The sequence below is a fragment of the Haemaphysalis longicornis genome, unplaced genomic scaffold (genome assembly GCF_048455015.1).
Source record: "Haemaphysalis longicornis isolate Haplotype H1 unplaced genomic scaffold, Haemaphysalis longicornis Haplotype H1 scaffold_19, whole genome shotgun sequence".
In the NCBI taxonomy this organism is placed as follows: domain Eukaryota; kingdom Metazoa; phylum Arthropoda; class Arachnida; order Ixodida; family Ixodidae; genus Haemaphysalis; species Haemaphysalis longicornis.
The window spans coordinates 6,211,946-6,236,567 of NW_027526288.1; the positions used below are offsets into that span (position 1 = coordinate 6,211,946).

The following is a 24,622-nucleotide window of genomic DNA, read 5'->3' on the forward strand; positions in this document are numbered from 1 at the left end:
CTCAGGTAAAATGTTTTAGCTTGGTTCCTGTAAACAAATTTCCGAGAATGTTCCTTAAGGGGAGAAAAAAAAGCTTGAAAACTAGAATTATATTTTAAAACTACTAAACCTTTCTGTACGACATTTCGAACCCCGTTAGTATATTTTAATTATGCCTACCCTCCAAAATTTCAAGTTGATTTCTCAAAAAGCAGGAAAGTTATCAGCGGACGTTGTTGGACACCTACGTACACTATCAATCCCTCCTTAATTCAATCGCGCATTCGTAGGTCCTGTCCCCAGTTTTATTTCTACGAAAGAAGCAAGACAGGGAAAACGGTGGAAGTACGCGAAACAACCGGAATCTCTATGATGGCTGCTGCAGCTTTTTGTAGAGATCTGCCTATGAAGAGCACTTCCCGGTATTAACCTATACTGGCGGTAGCCGATAGCCGTTTGGTTAGCAAAGTAATGTAGATCGTGTGCCGCCGTGTGGGCCGGAGGCGTCAAAGAGAACAGCTCTAAGCAGCAATCTAGCGCACAAAAAAGGTACTACACAGCATTAGGGAACTAATCTTCCACAGACATGCGGTCTGTCCTGTACTTCGTACGAATAGGTACACGGAGTTGCAAAAAACGTTTGAGAATTCTCGATCGAGAGCGCACACTCTTCTGCGCACACAGTTCTAGATTGGGTTAATCGCGGAAAATCTGTGCCACTCGCGTTCGAAATAACGCACGTACCGTTACACAAGTCACGGACGATCTCACTGCAAGGACGTCTCCGTACCTGTGCCCACTTGTCTCATTCAGTAAATAAATAGCAGTTTTAAAATGAATGTCACGACCCAGCAGCCTCCGCATTAATTAAGGCGGCCGCACCCGTCGTTCGGGAAGGCTTACTGATTTTTATGGCGACTCGTTCGACCATGACACGCCTCTCGCTGCACCATCTTTGCACATTGAAAATCGAAATGTATGGCAGTTTGTTCATTAGTGTTCTCTCCTTATTGTCACACAATGTCATATTAACCATGCTATAAATTACGCCGCTCAAAGTTAGTCAGTGTTATCCTTGGTATTGTTGAAACTTAATTGTTCAGTAAGCACAAGTTACTTGCGTGTGGTCATGCGAGAAGATTGTTCCCTAACTCGTAAATGCTTCGGATAACCTTCGCCGCGACCAACTTCGGCCATGAGGCGCACTTTTTCACAACGAACAAGCTGAAACATGCCATTAAATGTTCTAAAACAATTCATATTGGGACTAGAAACCTACCGGGACTTTTATAACTGGATTATTCAGCCGCAAAGCAACGCAATCTGCTCATTACCGCCACATTAGGCGCATCTGGGGCTGGTGATCATGTTGAGCACGATCCTTTAAAGAAAACGACCCTTTTATGCACTGCGGGCATCATGAGGAGCATTTTAAGACTTGTTTGTGTTTTCTTTTTTATTGATTACCCTTAAGAACCGAGGGAATAAAGAAGGAAGTGGGTATGTCATCCCTAAAAGACAGACAAAATAACAGCAACAGAAAAACGCATTCACGTAACTTGGTCTGCTACACGGTATAAACCAAGAGCTAGATACAAATTACGTTACTAAGAGCAAATTTTATCAAATCAGCACCGGGTCTGTGAACAGCGTCAAAAGGAAGGTCATTCTAACACACAGGCGTATTTTACACATATGAGCCTTGAAAACACCTTACATGAGCACATGGAACTCCTAATATATGATCATAATCAATGCACGCAGCGACATAAGCTGGCACTAAAAATAATATGTAATCTAAAGTATTCAAGAAGAAACTAACGATATCGAAGATAAGTATCTTATACAGCTCTCTCAGAAAACGAAGACAAAAATAAAAGCCCCGAGAAACAACCTGAAATACCAAAAAAAGAATCATGAAAACTGACCAACCGTGTTGTGCCCTGAATTTGAGCAAAAACGTATAACCGGCGCAGTTAACGCATTTAATCGTTAAATTCCCGCAAACGGACAAACCTGGCCAAAGGTAGTTTGAAACAACCAAGGAACACAAACTACAGAAAAACTGAAAACATAAAATTGAACGGACGAAATATAAAATATGTATCTTAACAACCCCATTGGAAAATGTAGGTTGATCAACCAAGAAAGGTGGAAAGATGGCTCTAATAAAACAACACAAAAACGACAGAAACACGGATAAAACCATTGCGATAAAGAACCTCCACGCCTTTCATCTCCACAAAGTGTATAATTGGTGAAGTTAAGTTACCTAATCGTTTTATTACTGCAAACGTACATCATTAGCGAAACTAAACAAAGGTAAACCAACAATAAAATAACCCAATGTATTTAGAAACATATAGTCAAATTATTAAAATATATGATTTTAAAATAAATATTAAATATTAAAAACTCACAATTGCTAACAGTATACTGTCGCGAAGAGGAGATCCCTTGATGTTTTCTGGTTGTTTTTTAGTTCTGTGCGCCCGCCGGGGCTCTTCCTCCCAAGTGTGTGTGTAAAAGCGCTTCGGACGCGGCTGGGCCCGCTTGGGGCCAACACATCCATCGTGCCATCACATCCAACGAGCAGAAACATCCAATTTCGTGCCAGCACATCCAACGTGCCATCACATCCAACGTTCCATCACATCCAACGAGCAGAAACATCCAATTTTGGCCACTGCATCCAACGTGCCATCACATCCAACGTGCCGCTACATCCAACGCGCCACCACATCCGACGTGCCACCACATCCAACGTGCCATTACGTCCAATTTCAGCAAGTACATCCAATGCACCACACCTCCAACGTTTCATTACTTCCGGTGCAAATGCCCTCTTGCCTAACATCTTGTTTACGAACGTATTGAAAGGGCGCATGCAGTACGAACGAGTGAAGAAACAGTACACGAGAGTTTGTTATTTGCGATTTAACCTATTTTTAGTTCATGATAGTAAAGAAACCTGAAAGGGCTACAGTTTTATCCAGGATCGGGTATGACCCTCAGGGAGAGCAACACCAGGGGAGCCGCTTGCTGCCGCTCGTCGGGGCCAGACGCCAGGAGCCCCTCGCCCGCCAACCATGTTTCGTTAAGTACTCTGAATCTTTTGACTGCCTTTTTCATCTATGTAATAAGTGTAATTGTCTCAAGTTTGTATGTGCCAAATTTCACCAATGTCATCCGTAAAGTAAACAAGTTAACCTTTAAAACCTCTTCGACGTCTCGAGTTTTTCCTTCCGATCTTCATGCTACAATAGCGGCAGAATGTAAACCAAAATACTACGTTACAAAAGTGGTGATAGGTGCGGGGTAGCGAAGACCCCCTCTGCCATCATGGGCTCCCCCCACTCATCGTTAATCTTCCTGCTGTTCATCATCAAGCTCTTCATCCAATGCACCGGCCAAGAATCATCTAAATTCGCGTCATTCGTCCTGAAACCGTGGCCTGCAAGTGCAAGCGACATGTGCGACAGCGCAAAAGACTCTCCGGCTTCACGGCCGGCACCGCGCTATCAGCCCGAGGCAAGCCGGGCCCGTCATGCTCGCCATCGGCTCCTTCGAAGAAGAGCCCCCGACCCCGACGCGGACCGAACGTCACCGCGACCGCCACTCTCCATCGCGGCGGCGAGCCTCCCGCGCACGCAGTAAGGTGAGAGATTTTTGCCTCTCGGCGCACCGCATTGCTGTAGGCCTGTAGGCTTTTCTTCTCCGCGTGTCCGAGGCGCCCACTGATTGGTTGTCTTTGGTTCATTTTCTTTGCCAGCACCAGCCTGCTTATGTAACTAGCCGTTGTGGATGCTGAGGCAAACATTTATGAGCGTGCAGCCGTTTTTTCGTGGGGTGTGTGGGCTCTTCGCGCGGGAGTTGGACAGCTATGTAGTCAGAATCTTAACGGCACAAGCGTTCGGCTCTCCCGGCGAAAGAGCCCCGAAGAAGAAGACCCCCACGCGCCTATGAAAGGGCTGATTTTCGCGCAGATCTCGCTATATTAGAGACTGCTGATATCCGTTTCCTCGGCTCCTTTCCACCGAAGTTAGGTTTGTCTTGAAGCAAATACGGCAGCCACTTCGGGGTTGGGGGTCTGAGGGAAACGAGGAGTTGAGATGTTTACGCTGCACGCCGCTGCTCGAAGTACAAACAAAGACACCAACAGGGGTGCCCGGGATGCCGCGGACGGGGAGAGCTAGCGGGCGTGCAGTTTTGCGAATGCGTCGGGTTGGCGGAAGTTTCTCACCACTGCTGAGATTTTACAATTCTTTCTTCTTCCGTAAGCATGAACGGTAACTAATGTGTACTTTTAAAGTCTTGTGTTCAAATATTTCATCGTGTGTTATCTTTATCATTTCTATCGCTCGTGTTCATGTAAAGTATGCATGAATGTTTGCTCGTTTTGTTTGTGTTTGTAGTTTTGACCGACGAGAAGCGAATGAAATGTGCTTAGAGGATTCAGCACGCGCCAACATCTCTTGTATGATGCGCCCGAATATCAAGTTTTGCGTTTCGTAACTTTTATTTTTGGATGGTCGGCAGTTTTTCTGGTAACTCGTTTTTCTTGAGCTGTTCGTTCGTGTTCGTTTCTAGTAGTTTTCTTGTAACTTGTTTTCTTGGCTAACAGTTTCTTCGTTTTGTATAGTGTGTTCGAACGAACGTGTAGATTTCTAGTGGGTGCATTTTGTCATATAGGAGGAATAGGGCTGTTTAGAACGAGTTGGGCTGAATATAGAAATGTTGTTTCGAGTGAAGTGCCCAACAGTGGCGGATGTACGCATATTTCCGCGTGTGCGTGAGATATAACTTCAACACAGTGAGCCCTTGTATATAATTTTATTTCTGTTTTATAGTGCCTTCTTATGAACCATTTGTAATCCTATCCGTAAGGCACTGAGTATTTCGATGAGTAGCGACCGCTGAGACTGCGCTTCTGTTTTCTTTATTTGGTGATCACTTTTGTTGGATAGCGGTTAATTTGCGTCATGTTTATGCGACCTGTTGTCCAAGGACACATTTTGTTTCGCGTCAAGCTCCTCAGAACTGAGTGTGCGGACCGGCTAGCGGAACTGCTTTTACGATGTCGATTTCTTTAAGATGTAACTTTTACAGTGTGTATGCTTATTCCTGTGTTATTCCCAGTGCCCGTGTTGTTATTTTCTTCTTCGTATATGTAAATGGAACGTTTTCTCCTGTGTTTGACAAGAGACTATGCGTGCGTGAAGTGAAGAACGGAACTCTATTAGGTGCACGCGCGTGTGGTGACTGATCCAGCCTAAATACTTCATCGACCAACATATGTGCGGGCCTGTTGTTGTCTTCTCGAGTCCGCATGCCATGTCATTTCAGTATCTCTGTGAGTTGGCGAAAACGTTTTCTTATGTTTTAAACTTTGTGCAAGAGTGAGGGCACTCTTTTTTCCGTCGGGGAAGGTGTCGCGAAGAGGAGATCCCTTGATGTTTTCTGGTTGTTTTTTAGTTCTGTGCGCCCGCCGGGGCTCTTCCTCCCAAGTGTGTGTGTAAAAGCGCTTCGGACGCGGCTGGGCCCGCTTGGGGCCAACACATCCATCGTGCCATCACATCCAACGAGCAGAAACATCCAATTTCGTGCCAGCACATCCAACGTGCCATCACATCCAACGTTCCATCACATCCAACGAGCAGAAACATCCAATTTTGGCCACTGCATCCAACGTGCCATCACATCCAACGTGCCGCTACATCCAACGCGCCACCACATCCGACGTGCCACCACATCCAACGTGCCATTACGTCCAATTTCAGCAAGTACATCCAATGCACCACACCTCCAACGTTTCATTACTTCCGGTGCAAATGCCCTCTTGCCTAACATCTTGTTTACGAACGTATTGAAAGGGCGCATGCAGTACGAACGAGTGAAGAAACAGTACACGAGAGTTTGTTATTTGCGATTTAACCTATTTTTAGTTCATGATAGTAAAGAAACCTGAAAGGGCTACAGTTTTATCCAGGATCGGGTATGACCCTCAGGGAGAGCAACACCAGGGGAGCCGCTTGCTGCCGCTCGTCGGGGCCAGACGCCAGGAGCCCCTCGCCCGCCAACCATGTTTCGTTAAGTACTCTGAATCTTTTGACTGCCTTTTTCATCTATGTAATAAGTGTAATTGTCTCAAGTTTGTATGTGCCAAATTTCACCAATGTCATCTGTAAAGTAAACAAGTTAACCTTTAAAACCTCTTCGACGTCTCGACTTTTTCCTTCCGATCTTCATGCTACAATAGCGGCAGAATGTAAACCAAAATACTACGTTACAATATATTCAATTTAAAAATTAAAATTTCTTATTTAGAATTCACAATATTGTTAAATATTAAAAGATATTAAATATTAATATGTAACGCCGTAAAGGCCCTGAGGGTACTATAATATAAAAAATAAGAAATATATTAAAAAACTCCCAATGAAAACAAGCGGAGTAACAATGCTGTGCATCAGTAGTTTTTTTAGATTACTGCCCTATTTTTCATTGATCTGACGCTTGCAGTGAAATTGTTATTAGAAATAACGAATTGTTATTAGTTGTTATTTTTAATTGTTGATTGTTATTTTTCATTAGTTGATCAGTGTTTCAAGACCAAAGTTTAAAACAGGTGCTGCATACTCCAGTTTGCTGCTTACCAGTACCATGTAAAGTAAGAGCTTGTGTGCAACAGCCCCTTGATTCAAGTTCTTTGAGATATATGTTTAACATGCAATTAGCTTTCGCTGGAATACATTCAATCGGAATCTTCCAAGATAAGATAGAAGTTACGTACACGCCAAATAAGAGTACATTTCTTTCATATGAGTATTATTAAAATGGTTTGTGGTGGTGTTAGTGCTGTGATGGCTGACATGTCCATGTTCGCATATGCTAATATTTAACTTTACAACCCTGATATTTGCACCCTTCTTAGAAACGATAAAAATCTCTCTGCAATTCAATCACATCAAATTGCCTATTCATCGCCCTATAATATAAATGACTCGGTCATCTGCGAAAATATTGAAGAAGTAATGTTTAGAGGCCGGTCATTAATACACAGAAGAGAAAGCGAAGGACCTAACATGGATCCCTGTGGCGTCCCTGAGCCTAACGTAACACTGGGAGAGTCGAAGTCATTAACTGTTGCAAACTGAGAATGATTGCTCAGAAAATAACTCATGCTGCGCTAGGGAGAGCCAGGCTGGTGGTAGCCGTGCGTTGGGCATAGAAAATTTATTGACAGTCAGCCTTGCTCGCACGATAGGTCGGGCAATCCTATTAAAATACTAATGAAAATGGCGTTGGAGAAGGAATGTGAAATGCGTTTTGAATTGCACTTTCACAACATTTTATTTACACGCGTATTCACCAGGGCGCACTGACGAGAAGTGCGGGAAACAAAACACATTTTTTTTTCAAATTTGCTAATACGCATTGCTCTGCATAAAGTGCAATTTTCTCCTGGGAAGCCAACATGGCACTGTGTATTCCACAACAACTATAATTCGCTGATGCAACTTAACGTTAACAAATGTAAAATAATGATAGTTTCTTCTGGCGCTAAGCAGTATAACCCTTCTGAGCTATTTCCGTACGAACTTAACAATGTACATTTATCTTCTGTCTCTTCTTATAAGTACCTTGGCGTCCACATTACCACTAATCTGCAATGGCATGAACATATTAATTATGTTGCCAATAATGCTAACCGTATGCTTGGCTTCTTGCGCCGTAATTTTGCTTTTGCTCCAGTGCCTTTAAAACTCTTACTATATAAAGCCCTTGTTAGATTTTTAAATTAGAGTATGCATCATCGATTTGGGACCCTCATATGGTGGTGTTGTCTTCATCCTTGGAAGCCGTTCAGAACCGGGCTGCTCGATTCATCGTCACAAACTACTCACGAACCGCTAGCATCACGTCAATTAAATCTTCTCCTAAACTTAGTGACTTTGCTGCTAGAAGGGAAATTGCGCGCTTGTGCCTCTTTCATAAGATTTACTTTACTAACCCCATTCTAAAACAGGCTCTCATTTCTGCTCCATTCTACAACTCCGCACGAAACGATCACAGGTTCAAGGTAGGGGTTCCTCAGTGTCGCGCAAACCCCCACTTTCACTCGTTCATTCCAAGACCTGCGACGACTGGAACCACCTCCCCGCCTCCATCGCCAGCATTCCGCATCCTACATCTTTCAAAACGGCTGTAACTAATATTGTATGAAATGTAACCACTCCTCTCTGTAACGCCTTCGGGCTTTGAGAGTATTTTAATAAATAAATAAATAAACTTTGTGACGTGGCTGTGTTGTGTTTAGAGCAGTGGCTTCGTGTTGCTTGGTTAAAACTCCGACTGTAAGCTATTCATACCACCTGTTTCAATGAAACTCCACGTGTTTATGTCGTCGTCTGAGCAGTTCAACGTCACAACATTTATTTCTATATACTTGCGATAAAGCGCAAGTTGCAGCCGTTTTCTACAACCATGCTTCTCTCGTGCAAGCCCGTGTATTGACTACACACGGTAATTCGTAATTATTTACAACTCCACGGTGTACTATACTATGACAAATAAATGAAACGCATCGTAATAAAAGCGGCGTCCTAGCGGCCAATTGAACTGATCTTTTTTTCAGGATATTTGCATTACTTCTTGAGCTTGAACATTAGCGAGAAATGGCTTTGCCGCATGGTGCATGCTGATGAAGGACCACAACACCAATACCAAGGACCGACTTATATGCAGAAGTGAGATAGCGTCAGCTTTCTCCTCTGCTGATAAAAATGACTGACAAAAGTGACTGAAAGGTTTAAATTAAGCTGGCGAAGCGAAAGCTTACCTCAATTACTCCTCAGCGCTCATGAAAGAGAAGGGCGTGCGAGTTCCGCGCGCGACACACCGCGACGTCCACTGCTCCCGTTGACAAGAACTGCGTCGCACGCCTGCGCTGCCATCAGCGCAAACACGGCTGTTGGGTACACGATGCTGCGCGCAACAAGCCGGTCGCGGCAGCGCGGAGTCACGCGCCCTGCCGTCGGTCGTCCCCGGCCTTGAGGCGAGCCCGCCGAGGACGTCACACGGCGCGGAGGGCGCGGAGCCAAATCGCAAACGACCTGGCCGGCGCCGCTGCGTTGCCAAGCTAAGTCGACCACGCCAAGTTCTGCCGAGCCTCCATCGAGACGTTGAGCCTGACGAGAGCACTTAGATTTCCGGCTTGCAGCGAACCAGTTGCGGAATGCCGGTCTGCACTGTAGCCAGGAAAGTGTGCAGCGACAAATAACTTCCGTCCAAGCTATTACGCGCTAAGGAAATCGTGTGGTTCAACTTGATCACAGTGCATTCTATAGATCAGCTCATGCCGCCAACAGGGCAAATTAAGCCAAAGAGATTAAAGTGCATACCATTAGACTAAAAAGTGACCGCGCCTCTGCTCGCTTCGATGCACATGTGGTCGACAGACGACAGTTTTCGTCGCCCCTCCCTGCCACCAAATGTCTCTCCTGCTTCCCCCTCCCACTTCTCACGCTCTTTCCCTCCAGTCTCGCTCCTCTCACAATAAACTCGGCGAGGGTTTGCAAACGCCCATTAAATTTTCCCGTATTCGCACTGATCGATCACCATCTTTTGGAACTGCCGTTACCGTTGGACTTGAAACGCCGCCTTAATGTCGAGGCTCTGGCGCGAGCGATTTTTGCATTTAAAAGCAAAACATTGTTTTCGACGCGTTTTCTAAATTTCTTATCGCAAAAATCGAGCAAACATATTTTAATTAAAATAACAGTTGTACTTTCCAGATATGAATTGTTGTTGTCCCTCCAATTGGCCTAATGTTTTCTTTTTACTTAAAACTGTTTTCAAGTATGAAGCATATGCTATCAGATTCAGTAGTTTGGAAATGTTGTGGCTGTACAAACTACTTGTTGTTTGCAGCCCAAGAAAGACTATCCAAGAAAGACAGCCCAAGAAAGACTATAGCAGCTCAAGAAAGATTATCCTCTTTTAAAAAATGTGCCTGGGATATTGTACTGCGTTGTGCATCATGTTATGCTTGCACTCGTTATTCTACAGCACAGCCCGAACCGAAATTTTAATCCCAATCGTGTGCTCCGTATCGTCACCGTCGAAATTGTATGCTTGGCTGCATGGCTCGGTAAATCAAGTGCAGTGTAGCGAAGCTGAACCACGAGGTGACTTTACAGTATGGCTACACGTAAATATATCCTGACCTTCAGCTAACCCTACCCACCTTCACCTAATCTATCTTCAGCCAACTCTTTTTTTGTGTAAGAAAACTGGTTCCGGACACTTCATCGAACGCCACTTCATTGAAAGCCAAATCATAGAAGACGTTTCAGTGAACGCCGTTTCATCGGTTATTTCATCGGTTACAAGGAATACTTATTCGTTCTCAGCAAAAAAAAAAGCTAGGGCACAGTGGTAGCGTTTTCACAAGCTTGCTGCCAGCGACGTAGAAACCCATTAGAGATACGACTCCACAATGATCTTGCTTGCTTCCTAGCATGTTAAAAAACGGAGGGAGTCGTTTTGTTCAAGGTAAGGAGGTTCATTTTAATGTAACCTCACCGAAACTCATTATTGATGATTTTAGGTCGCCATCTTATTCCACGCCGGTTTTCCCCGCAGGATTTTGTGGATGCATTCGGCCACCAAGGCTTTCATCTTTCCCCCAGATTCATAATTACCGATTTCCAAGCAACAGCGAACGAATAACTGCGTTAGGTTTCCCGGTAAGTGTTCATTACGACTGCTGTTTTTTTGTTTTGTTTTATTCATGACAAACTGTGTTTAGGCGTGTTCAGAAGGTTCGCGTGCAGACAATTCAGCAAGTGACACCGATTTCTCAAGCTGTGCAAGCTCTGCTCTGCGCTTGCGTACATGCCACGGCACAGAAACCCCCGAGTAGGCTCCCTAGCCAAAGTTCTGATTCAAGGTACCACGTCTTTCCATTTGCTTTCTAACAGAGGAGCTGTTTCAGCTTGAGTTCCGTCCGCGCGGATCCTAAACGGAAAACTCCACTCGGTGAATGAACAGGGCGAAAGGGCTATAGGTCAAGAACTTAAGTAGAATACGAACTTGGTCTAGTTAATAAATTACGAAAAGGAAAACTGCGCATCAAACAAGGACGCAATAAGAAGACTAGATACACAGTGCTGCACCCTGTTCGTCTACTCGTCTTCTTTTGTGTCCTCGGTCTATGCGCAGTTTGATTTTTCGCTAGGTCAAGAAAATGTGACTGAAAGTGTCGAGGCCGCAAGGAGCGCACGAGAGGAGTTGCGACTGCGCGCCTCAAGAGGAAACGCGTCCCGTTGTCGGAATCGAACCTGAGTCCCTCGCGTTATGAAAGTGGCGTCTATTTGATTGCGTTGTCATTGCATTCCAGACGCACAGCATTTACTTTGGGTTCATAGTGCGGGCGTTAGTTTTGCACTTCGGCTGAGTTGAAGTGTACTTTGGCTTCGGACTTCGGCAGTTTAGATTTCGGACTTTAGGAGGCTTGATTGTGGACGTTGATTTAGCTCAATTTTTATATAGAAAGCTTCACATTTTAACCATCGTTCTCCTAAGACGGCAGACCTAAGAAAAGCCAGGTTAATGCTATTGTAAAAAAACACCAGCTCCGCTTTTGCCTCAGTCTGAGCATCTCAATTGCGAAAGTGTCGGAATTTTTTTCAGGGATTCGACCACGTGAAGAATGACTCTCCCCCCCCCCCCCCCCCCATCAGTGGCGTCCCAACTGCTTTCATTGTTTGAAAAGAACTGCATCGTGGTCAAAGCACAACTACCAGGGGGCGTTGTGATGTGGACCCTGCCATGATTTCCTCAACATTTGTGGTCTGCACATGCTTTGATAGCTGCAGGCAGCCACGGGGAAACAATGCCGTGGAAAGCAGGCACAGTCGCTTTCTCAAAGTTGTGGGCACGTCCTACCATCGTTTCAGCCGTTTCTTAAGCCGCCTTCAGTAAGAACATCAAGGGACTAAAGATAAAATAGAAACTCTGCATTCTACGTACGGCGCCTGCAGCCACCAAAGCAAAAAAAATAAAGCAGCCGTTGTACGAGAAAAACGCACCATGGGAATTTGCCTGCATCGCGGCAAATTCCGGTCGAAGATTTCCTAAGAGCGATAGATCATAATTATAAAGATTTATAGCATACTTGTGCTTCTTATTTGTCTATTTTCACCAACCCTGCGTCATTTGTAACCCCACTCACTATTTTTTAATAAAAGAAATCTATCCAACAGGTCTGTCCAATTTTCGCTGCTTCGCTCCCCCAAATTGTGTACGTAGGACGCCACGTGCGGTTATCATAAAGGTCCCATTAGCAAAATGTTCTGAACTGCGAGATGAAGCCAACATATGGTCTGAAAGTAGCCGCAAGATAATCCTAAAAACTACGCCACGAATTAGGTGCACCAATGGCAAATGCGTACTTTTCCCGGAAACGGGCCCCGCCGATTCGATAAAAGGACGTTCGGCTTAACCGCTTCGATGAAACGGGCATGCTTTAGACGAAATGGCTTTCGTTAAAACAGCATTAGACTAACTGACCCGGACCCTAAGAAATCTTGTCATATACTGGTCCTAACAACCTTAATACACGTGGCGCGCTAAGAGGATGTTTATTTGGCCTCGAAACCAAGCCTGTCGGTGGGTTAATGAATGCGTCGCCGCCTACGTCACAAATGACGAGACACGGCAAGGAAGCTTGTTGCTGCTTCCCTGTTTCCACGTGAGGCATGGGAAAGCGACTCTGTAAACAACGTATAGAATTGCAGGACTGTCGTTCCTAGAGCACTATGTGTTCTGTACGTATGCACTCCCGCATCAAGTCCTGGAAATCGGTTTCCGAAGTTGTATCATCGCTTTCTAATCGGCGTTCGTCTTCCCTACAAAGCGCATACGAAATGAAAATGCGTTGAATGAGTGAAAGGGCTTTGAAAGTGCACTGAAGACGAAATGCAAGCTTCCTTCATTCGAAATACGTCGCAGTAAGAAATATATCCCTTTTTCCGGAGGTTTGTAATACTTAATTAATGTAATGAGGAAAACAAATCAGGTGTTGGAGACTCATTGCGCACTTATTTCCCAGCCGTTGTGACGTCACAGGTATTCGTTTGTGTGGTTGGCTGCCATCCGCCAAAGCCAACGCCACAAAACGTGACCGAGAGACTGTACTGGCGCCTCTACTTCCGCTCAATCACACCACTTAAATGCTAACATGCAACTTTGTTTCAGTATGCATTTTAAAACGTTCCTGCCGACTTTGTGTACCAAAATTTATAACATTTTCTATAGTGCGGTGAAGCCGTTAGACTCTCGTTGATGGGAAAATATCATGCCGTAAACAGAAAACTCAAGCAGGACCTAGCACTTCTTGCTTAAGACGCCGAGAGCATGCGTCAGGGTAATCAGGCCCACAGCACAGAGCTCAGTATCCCTGTAAAAAAGGCACAAAACATGCATCGAAACTCTTAACCGCATGATGGATGATATAGCGCCTGTGAACAATGGGCAACCTCCCCCCCCCCCACCCCCCCATGTGTTACTGGTAAAGGTTACATTTGCAGCTGCTCTCAAAAAAAAAAAAAAGGCCCATCTCCCCGCGAGGGGGACTCGAGTAAATGCGTCGCATAGGGGGTGGGTGTATTGCGTTAACGTTTAGTGTTTGGGGAGTTGGTGGTAGTTAATGCGTTGTATCAGCAGCTTCTTGACGTCGTTTGAATGATTCAAGGATATAAGGCGCGTTCGTAGCCTTTCATTCTGTGTTGGTTTTGTGGCGCAGTGGGAAGAGCACCATGTACCTCGCGTTCCGCCCACAGGTAGCGAATGCGTTGTATCAGCAGCTTCTTGATGTAGTTGGAATGAGTCAAGGATATAAGGCGCGTTCGTAGCCTTGAATTCTGTGTCGGCTTTGTGGCGCAGTGGGTAGAGCACCATGTACCTTGCGTTCCGCCCGCAGGGTCGTGGGATCAAAACCAAGCGCCGGTAAGTATTATTTTTTTATATGGTGCAGGGAGATGGGTGCGGACCTGTTGTTGAGAGCGAGGAGGGTAGCGTTATGCGGGAGACGAGGAGTGGGGGAGAGGGCGCGCCTGCGCGCTGAGCTGTTGCGGACGCACGGCGGACGCTACATGTGAGTTAAAGAGAGGAGCAGCGGAGAGAAGGCGAGGAGGAGTGGGGGAGAGGGCGCACCTGGAACGGCTGTTGCGGACGCCGAGGCACGCCGACGCCGGGTGACGTCGTGAGTTAAAGAAATGCTCTGCATTTAAAAAAGAGTTGACGTTATTGGAGGGCCAAAGCATGCGTCAGGCTATAGGTAGGGCCCCGCATCTGCCGCCAGAGAAGCCCAAGTGCAAGCGACAAGCCCGCCGAGACGACGAGAAACATTTCGTACCCTCTCCCTTCAGCATGTGTGGTGGTTTACAACCCCTTCGCTGGCATAGGTCGGCGTACTCACTCGTGAGTACACTCATTTGTACTCATTTGTACTCAAACTCACGAGTGAGTACGAAGATGAGTGATCACACACCCAGAAAAAAACAGTGAGTACGATGACGAGTGAGTACAGGGGTAAGTCCACTACTCGTGAGTACAGTACTCATGAGTACACTACTCATGAGTTTGAGTACTCATGAGTACAGTATTCATGAGTATGAGTACTCATGAGTTTGAGTACCCATGAGTTTGAGTACTCATGAGTACACAGTACTCATGAGTACACAGCACTCATGAGTACACAGCACTCATGAGTACAATACTCATGAATACTGTTTTTGCGAGTGCTTGCACTCTTGAGTATATGCACTCCTGAACACAGTAGTGCAAAAAGTAGTGCAAACAAGAAAACGGACGACAAAAGCTGCCACCCGAAGACACGCAGAAAAACGCAGTTTACGGCCACGGCTGCACCGTTAAGCCCCGAGCTCCCCTGAGCCCGACCCGGCCTGAGAACAAGAGGAGACGTCAGACGCAACGCGAGTGCTTACGTTCCGTTTCGCTTTCTCACATGTACTTGCCTTCGCGCAGCAAGTCGCCGAACGACAGTGCACCGCATCAGACGTTTTCTTCCTCTGTCCTGATTAATATGTAACCTGTGTTTTTCTAATCAATTAAACAATTTAATTTTTTCTACTTAGTTTTTTATTCGAGCTACGACCTAGCTAACAGTGCAGATAAATTGATTATTCGTGAGTAATACAAATTGAGTACTCATGAGTGCAGAATGAGTAGTACTCATGAGTAGTACTCATGAGTACATATTGAGTACTCATGAGTACAGAGTGAGTACTCATGAGTACAGATTCAGTACTCATGAGTACAGATTGAGTACGAATACTCGTGAGGACAAATGAGTTTGAGTACAAGTGAGTACGATTACAAATGAGTATTTGATGAGTGAGTACGAGTGATTTTGTGAACAGACGAACTTTTTGTGTCTGAGTTTGATTGAGTACAGCGTGAATGAAAAAAACTTTGATTGAGTTTGAGTGAGTTCTTTCTGTTTTGCCGACCTATGTTCGCTGGACGACCACTTTCGCGGGGCGGGATGGCGGCCATTTTTTCTTTACCTTTTTGCGTGTTGAAAACCACGTCTCTCGATTCTCAAGTCCGGGATGAGGTTGAGCGAGTTACCGAAGGGTGGCTCTTTCAAGCGAACCAAGATTGCATTTTGTCTTATCGTTTCTTTTTAACTAGGGCAGGTTCTAACAAAGCAATTTCAAATACGTAAATTTGCTGTCCTTTTCCTTTCTTTTAAATCATTTATTTCTAAACGCGCTCTTTTTTGCAAGATACGCCCAAGTATATATTTCAGAAATGGCAGAAGGTAGAGGAGTAATAGAGTGTGCGGAAGTAGAATTCGGGCATTCCTTCAAACATATATCACATTGTTTTGAACAAGCATATAGAAAAACGCACTAATTCTGATTCGCGCAAGCGATTTCCCCCAAACTGCGCTAGCATGCAAAGGTTATCTTCCAGCAATCCTTCAGTATTCGCAATACAAATTTTAGGCCGATGTAAGCGCGGAAGTATTGCGTGGATTAAAGAGTGACATGTCCGCACAGAGCGACATGGAGACTCGGCGAAAATCACAACTTCCCTCAAATAGAGCGACTCCCACAAGGGGCAACAGGAAGCTTGCGAGATTTGCAGAACAATATTGTTACGACGGAAAGCGGAGCAACAATGCGAGAAGACAGGGAAAAAAATTAGCAGTGGCTTAGCTCGGCTATGCCAGGATATACGTAGCGTGAGCTAAGGTTCAGCTGGTTATTCTTAGGTTGCCTGGTTGACTAGGATTAGCTGATTATCATGCCTACGGCTGCTAAAACGATTTCCAATCCAGTCCATTCCAGTCCAGTCACTGTTCCTCGCGCATGCGCAGCACGGCTGTCCGGGAGCCACACGAAACGGCTATCAAGCGGCTCCGCCGCAGCGTCAGACTTGGCTATTGTGCAACGGAGGCGCACAGCTGGGCACGCGCCGGCGCCAGTGCGTCTGCCGCGGCTATGACGTCACTCCTCTGGAATGCGCAGACTGGCGAATGTGCAGACCCCATTCTCTGCACACCTGTATTCAAATTGGATTGGATTATCCAATCCAGTACAATCCAATTTAATCCAATACAATCCAAGGCAATCTAATCCAATGCTCCACGCGCTTGCGCAGCACGGCCCTTCAAGGTCCACGCGAAACTGCTCAACCTGGGCCAGTGCCGCTTACGCTACAAAAAGAACTGACCGGCCGCGAATGGTAGAAGAGGAGGAAGACTTTGGTTTCACGCGCTATCGACTATGCGGTGACAGCTCCCCGCCTCCGGTTTCCTGCGCACCGCCCATTTCATCTGTAATAAAGCCTACCTCATTCCCCACAACCGTGTCAATTGGTGAAAGTGCGAGGGAAGAAAACAAGATTCAACTATACGAACTTCGAAAAAAGACGTCTTGGGTAAGTCGCTCAACATAATTACAGCCCCTAATAGTGTTTTGTAACAAAAATGGCCGCGTATCTGTTCATTTCGTTGCAAATATCGGCGAAAGACGATACCTGACTGGCACCCCTGCCAAGTAAAGGCTCCCTTCGCTTTCCCGCTCACCTCTCATGCCGTTCGTCTCCAGTCTCATTCCTCCCAAGGTATCACGCATGTAGCTTGCTGAAGTCAATTTAAATTTACCGCGTTCCACTGCTTCAAGTCGGGTGCCTCGGTGCCAGCGCTGCCGTACAGCGCAGACGCCCGTGGAACGAGACACCCTACTCCAACGTTTATACAACCACGTTGCTCTACTCCACAAGCGTTCCAAACGGGACGTGGAACCTGTCTAGTTGAACCTTTCTAGTGGAACCTTTCGTAACTGTTGCCGCTTGATTTCTTAAATGCCACCAGGAGCGCGGGCAACAGCCGGCGACGGTTTTCTGCAGTTGTAGTATTTCATCTGCTATCGTAAAAACCAAGCATCCGTGAATCCGTGTATTGATTTTCTGCCTTATATTTGCGTACTGTCCTGTTCTTGTTCAACAATGTTGACAAGTATGAAAATTGACACCGGACTTCGACGTTTAGATTAGGCTGTTGGTATACAAGACTATTGAACAGCTCCTGTTTCTCTTAGGCCGGGTGGCTGAATCGAGTCACAGACAGACAGACATAGAGACAGACCGAAATTTCTGCGTTTAAGTAATCCAAGAAAGACTATCGTCTTTAAAAATAGGTAGGAAGCATTTAAAAATCTTCAAATTGTGCCCCACACGACGTCTTGGAAGGACTTGGAAGTAGAAATGACAGTAGAGCAGAGTTCATTATTCCGTGGAGACGACCCGTAATCGGGTAGAAATAACCATTGTTTATTTCCAAAAACTGTTTTTTTCTCTCTCAAACAGAAGGATAAGAACCAGCAAAATCGCACGGTCACGTTTTTGTCGATGGCTTTGGTCTTCGGCAGCCAATCGCACAAAGTTGTGTGACGTCACCGATACATCGTCAAAAAGTCGCTGGAGATTCCCCACTTTTCCATCTGTTTTCTTTTATTATAATACCTATAGCTGAGTTGTTGGAAGTTTTCGCCAAAATTCCCGCAATTGCTATTTGGTAAATGCAGTCTTTTGAACGAACCAAACTTGAATTTTTGTCTTCGTTGGTCCTTCAAGCGAGGAACGTTCGGCTTATCGCCAGCCACATCATGGCGACGCTGTGTGCAACGGCAGCACAAAACGCCATTGTGTGCGGGCACTCTGCACGTGCATTGCGGAAATAAGCAGGGAGTGCATTTCTATCTGGGTCATGCCGTCTGCGGAGACAGACACTCACCGAACTAAATTGGTCATTACAGCCGCAGCAATTTTCGTGCAGCCGCGGCCATTCCGGGTTCGCCGTAGACCCAGTTCCCGCCCGTTCCTCCAGCGAAACTGCTGCTCGCTCCAAGCACAGTTGATTACACTGCGTACGCAGTAAGCGGATAGTTTTAGTTATTGCAGAATTTGCGTACTGTGAACACTTTGCTTAGTGTGCGCGCAGATCTGCTGGCCTGTGGGCTTTTGCTCTCCTAGAACATTAAGGAGACCGTTGCCGTGGTTAACGGCCGGTTGGTTTTCTTCTATAGCGGAGATGTAGTAGGCTATAGGTTTCCGCCCATTTGTCGGTGTCGTCGCATCAAAGCTCCCCATGGCCCACGTGTCTATGAAGCGCGAGACGTTTGCGCTTTAACCCGGCAGTAGCGGAAGGTAACGAGCAGTGGTGAAGGAAGAAACTTTATTGAGGAAAAATAAATTCTTGAGTGCCTTCGTAGTCCGGAATTCCAAGAGCAGTGTGGCAACGCGTGTGAGACAGATAAAATCCATTCGAAAGCGTAAGGTTGAAGGGCATCGCGTATAAAAACGGGTCAAGCGGCAGGAGGAAAGGGTGGTGTGCAAGCAAAGTGCCCAGGCATTCAATTGGACAGTGATAAATGAATGCTTCGCATTCAGAACCCTTAAAAACTGCTTACGTGTTCCAACTGGCATCGGGCCATGGGCTAGTGTCGATGCGATAAAGTATTTGCAAGTTTCTTTACAACGACGTCTACATCTCCGCCGGTCATCGACATTGGAAGGGTGGAATGGCCTGGCTTGAATATGGCGGGTTGTCTCGCCGAGATGAAGTCCTGCTTCGACGTTTTCTACTGGAGACGGCCCTCACGCCGGCTGTGACGAGGACCGGGCCCCCTAAGTACTATACCCCGTTTGACTCGACGTACCCCTTAGGCCCCGCTCATGTAAAGAAGGCCAACGGAGCACTTGCAGCTGCCCTTCTTTGCAAATTCTATGCCTTGTGCATATCGCCTCCTGCGGCCTGTGCCCCGAACGTCCGCCAGACAACGTCTGCATCATGGCCCCCTGCTACGATTTCTTTGGGCACCCGGAGTGTATCTGCATATATTGTTTTCCTTATGTTGAACAGCAAACTTCCGCAATAAAACAATATCGCGGGTACAATCCACGAACTCGAGGCGTTTGTGGATATTAGCAATAAAATTGAGGCAGCTTGCCCTAGTGGTGCAAAGCTGGAGAATCAGCAGAGCTGGGGGTCGAACTATATGTTCTCTCCACACTGACAGCGGATCCCAGGACAGAGGCAGCAGCCGGACCCCAGCAGTGCACAGTCGTTTTGGACGGCGCTGCAAAGCAAAGACCAATAAAGTGTGAGCAGTGTTTTATTCGATATCAATCGTCTTCATCCCTTTCGTCGTCGTCTTCCTACGGCATAGCCGCATAGGCTTAAACTCTTGCAACTCATTATCGCCTCGGTAGACCTGCACTTCATCGTCACCTTGTCCGGTCGCCGTCTCCACGCGTAGATTGTGAAGCGATGTCTTGACAGATTTGTTGTCATCGTCTTCGACGCGGCGGACCCGTGGCGCACCCGTTGCTACACGGCGATGACGACGACAGCGGGAGCTCCTCGTGTGACGTATACGCCCACGCGCAGCATGGATGACGCTGGGCGGACTGGGAGGCCAGGGTCTCACGGAGCAACCCGTCAAATTTTTGAGCCACCATAGCCCAAAAGTAGCCAAATGCCTACCCACCAAACTAGCCCAAATAGCCAAATCAGAAAAGTTCACACGATTCATTTAAAACGTTTATTCAGATGTCTCCTGTTTGTCAGATGTCAGAATTGAGATGTTGCCAAAACGAGTGCAAGACAAAACATCACTCTTTTGGGACACAAACCGCTGCACCTGAGTACATAGCCGTGGTGTTTAACTGCTCCGAAAAGATGGTGTGAAGTCCTTACAGCACTTGCCGTTTCTCGTGACTCCACACTTTACTTGAAGGATGTTCTCGAATGCATCTAGGGACATTCTGTTCTGCAAGTCTGTTTTCGTTAGAGTTACGTGCCTAAAAACTCTTTCAACCACAGCATGTGAAACTAAATGTCAGAAGCGAAATGGCTAGTTGCGACAGCGGCTGAAACATTCGCACACCAGCGCTTTTTGGGGGCACCCAGTAAATTCTGCCAAAAAAATTGGCGGCGGAGTCGTCACGGAAGTCATCAAGCTTACATTGCAGGAAGCAATATTCTGATTCCAATAAAGAAATGCTTCATGCCGGAATGAACTTCCGGAAACCTTTCAAAGGGGGGTGTCGAAGGGGAATTCATTGATTTTGTTGCAGTGCAAAAGGTGGAGGTCGCGTAAACGTTCATATTGGATGGAAGGTGCTTCAAGATACTTTTCACGCAGGCGATCACAAATAACGGCACTGCTCAAGAATGTTGGTTTTCCTGTCCTCGCTAAGAAGCAGTTTTATAAGGCGTCACGGAAAACACTTTTCAGCTGGCAGGCTCGAACATGCATTAAATGGCTATAATCTATCATCTCTTTCGCTCTTCATCCAGCCTGATAGGGAACGTTTCTTTTAAAGTTTTGGCCTACACCGCAGGTTTGTGTTACCCACGTGGCCCCCTAGGGCCTGTTTTCCCTACATCCCCGACCCCTAGCAGAGAAGCATGTAGGCGATCGCAAACGCCGGCAAAACACTGCTTTTTTTTTTAATAAAGAGCCTTCTCTTCCCTAAACTGCTTCGTACTGCAAGTCGGCTCCCATCGGCACTGTCAATGTCTGACATAAGGATAAAATTTCCAGACGTTTTTTAGGTGCAGAGTACCTTAGGACCGCACAATGTCCGTCCGCGTCCGTGCACATAGCATTTACAATGGCAAAAAATCACACAGGCACCGGCAGGATTCGAGCCTGTGTCTGGTAGACCTGACAGAGTTAGTGTCAGTAGTCTTACCCTATGGGCTACAATCGTTTTTAGATGCGAAGCATCTCATGCTCGGGGTGTCCCTTGCTCATGTGTCCCTCCCTCCCTCGTTGTCGTTGTCCGCTGTCCACACTCAACTGCGCATGCGCGTCTCTTCAGCCCCGTCAGCGTTTGGGCTGACGTCAGCGCAGTCCACTATAAAAAGAAACAGTTAGGCGGCGCCCGGTTTCGATCCCACGACTCTCTGGCCGCAACGGGAGGTACGTGACGCTCTTCCCACTGCGCTACAAATCGAGACGGGAGCGTGTGCTACTAACGCGCCTTATGTCCTTCACTCATTCAAACTACGTCAAGAAGCTACTGATACAACGAAGGCACGCGAAGCTGAACGGAAACGACGAATTGAAAACTGGGAACTTCAGTCGACCCCTTGGCTGCTTCGCATACTAACTCAGGGTTCCCCTACGGGAAGATGGTGTATTTATTATTTTTTTCTTTGCTGCCAAGCTTGGACAACAACACCAGGTACCAGGTACAAAGAGAAAGAAAAAATCGCAGTAAAGCCAACATGCCCCCCAGTGCCGGTGTTGTCATTTGAAATTCCCTAGGCGTAGTTAGGGGTTCAATTTTAGACAACCACTCTGGTGGCGAGTTCTTGGCTCTCTGAACTTCAACAAACTGTGACACACTTTCCCTCAAATACTGTCCTTGGTCGCGCATCTGCATCACAATGCAGCCAAGCCATGCGCGAACGCCAAATACTGTGCAGACCCAACAACATCACACTGTCAAATCGCTCACCATCCTCTCTATCAATGCACAAAAAATGTATGCCATGTGGGCTAAGTAGAAAATCTTTCCGAAGTGTCCATTGGAGGACATCCCAAAAGAACACTGCGACCCAACAATGAAGAAAGACATGCTCCACAGTTTCGGGTTGTTTGCAAATAGGACAGTCGGTTCTCCATGGCACTGAGAGCCGTAGTCAGTGCCCGAGAGTAGAACCACTTACTCCCTCGCCTGTAACGAAGCGGAGTACCTTAAGACCTCCCAATGTCCGACCGCGTCTATCCGCGCGTACACCACCAAGCGAAAATCAACCGAAATTCGATTTGAGCCGACTTGTGGTTTCATTTAGGGAATGGAATTATCAAGATGCAACTCACGGCTCAAATCGGATGTCACTCGGGGCGCACTTTGGATGTCATTTCGAGTCCCCGTACTCCGCACTCTCGCCATCATCCACGCAGTGGAGATGCTGCCATATTTTAAATAGTTTCAGAGCGCAATAACTAAAATCAACCATTTAAAACTTCATATTTTCTTAAGCTTTTTTTCCATTACGTTTAAACTGTAAAATTACTATGATTAGATTAGAAAACTGCGATTGCTTCGTTTACTTTTTTTTTTTGGCGAGCCAGCCAAAAAGGGGCATTTTGTCTACATCTTTAGGATGCCTTAATAAAAAATACAGAAAAGCACAAAAAAGCCAAATATCCAACCATCAATTCTTGCCGCCAATTATAAAAACAAGTAGCCCAATTTAAGTGTTTATAGCCCAACCTGGCATCCCTGTGGGCGGACACAGCCAGACACGCGCTCACGTTACCTGTACTTTTCAGTTTTGTTTTTATCTTTTTTTTTTGCTAAAGCCACTGCGCGAAGGTCGTGCCAGGCGCCTCGCGCTGGGGACGCTGGGTGGTCGCCGCAAGGCACGCGCTCGAGATTTTCTGTATACCCCGGACGAACTTGTACCGGCTTAAACAGCTCTGGTACTAAAAAGTAAAAAAGTAAGTTGAGTTTTTCCAAAAAAGTTGACCCGCCGCGGTGGCTCAGTGGCTAAGGCGTTGCGCTGCTGAGCACGAGGTCGCGGGTTCGATTCCCGGCCACGGCGGCTGCTTTTCTGATGGAGGCGAAAAGCAAAAACGCCCGTGTGTACGAGATTTCGGCGCACGTTAAACATCCCCGGGTGGTCAAAATTAATCCGGAGCCCTCCACTACGGCGCGCCTCATCGCCTGCGTTGCGTCGGCGCGTTAAACCCTACAATCAATCAAATCCAAAAAAGTTCTCTACGGAAGGGAACGCTATAATTGACTTTGCGATTGAGCAAGCTAACAAGCGAAAAAAAACTAGACCCAGAGTCTAACGCTGGAAGCGCAACACAATGGTCCCATGGTCTGTCTCGTGTTGTGGCATTGCCACCTCGTGGCTTTCATTCGTTTAGAATAGAGCTGTAATTCAACACCACCTACTCCTCATTTCCTAATTCGGCGATATCTTTCATACAGAGCATATCGCATCGCACTTTAGTTCCGCACATAAGACTACAGCACCGCATTAAACGTTGTCGTGTTGCTGGAATATGATACCCCTCCAACGCAGCGCAGCCGCACACATTAGGATGGTTCCTACAAAATGTGCAGACCAGCACGGCAAAGATGCGGATCCCTGGCTACGTTTAGTTATGCAGATGAGCCGAAAGAGTCATGTGGAAGGCAAGGCCTGCGATCATCTTTCTAGCTGTCCCTGTCTTATTATGGTCAGTGGACGCAGCATCACGCTAGGACGGCCAGTTGCCGCGTGCCGGAATGAAAAATGATAGCAGCGGTGTTTCCAAAGGGGGGAAAACCTTGTTATCGCATGCCTGAGCGTGCGCGCGGCAATCGTGGCGCGGTTATACTACAGGGTCGCCAACTAATATGCACGGGGAGGCTTGCAAACGCAAAGAAGTCCCACATCAATGCACTACTAGCCTAGTCTAACGAATCTGCGGGTAATTACACGTCGATTTGACGCACCGAGGCCGGCCTCTTCAGCTGTCCGCGAGCAGGAAGCCTTGGCGCCCGGCCAGACAGCACGCGTTCTAACGACCATATATAAGTGGAGCGAGCGAGGCTTCCAAGAAGCTGCTTCCCCGGTCGTGGCTTGCTTGTATGTCCGAGTAGCAGCCGCCCGTGGGCTTTTCCGGTTACGCTACGCTACACTTGAGCTATATCTGTCTATTTTGTTGTTAACTGCGATGGGCGCTTGTTAAGCAGGCCCGTCTGGTTAACCAGCACACTGTTTTCCAGGAGCGGCTTCCAAACCCTGCCTTCACGCCTATGAGTGCGGAGCCACCGCGCCCCAATAGGCTGTAGCTGAGCCTACCGCACTTCCGATGCACAGCAACCCTAGTTATGCTAAAATCGGTTTATTAAAGACGATAGTCCTTCTTAAGCTACTTCAATGCAGAAATTTGGTCTGTCTGTGCCTGTCCTGTCCGCTGTCTTCAAAGGATAAATTTACTATAAAAAAATCCTGGTATCAATGATACAACGCAACAACCAGAAACAAATAAACGAGCGCAGCGCTTCTGGCTATAAAAGTAACAGA

The 24,622-nt window shown here is 46.6% G+C and overlaps 1 protein-coding gene across 2 annotated transcripts in view; it reads right to left on the reverse strand.

Annotated features, from left to right (window-relative positions):
- Positions 1 to 24,622, reverse strand: part of LOC144166789 (alpha-N-acetylgalactosaminide alpha-2,6-sialyltransferase 6-like) — a 138,399-nt gene that overhangs the window by 26,882 nt on the left and 86,895 nt on the right. Inside the window, exon 1 of one of the 2 annotated variants that reach the window (XM_077696276.1) lies at positions 8,822 to 8,985. The exons of the other annotated variant lie outside the window; for it this stretch is intronic. The gene's annotated coding sequence lies outside the window, so the exon portion shown is untranslated. Of the gene's footprint in view, positions 1 to 8,821; positions 8,986 to 24,622 lie in introns of those variants that run through there. 2 annotated transcript variants of the gene reach the window in all.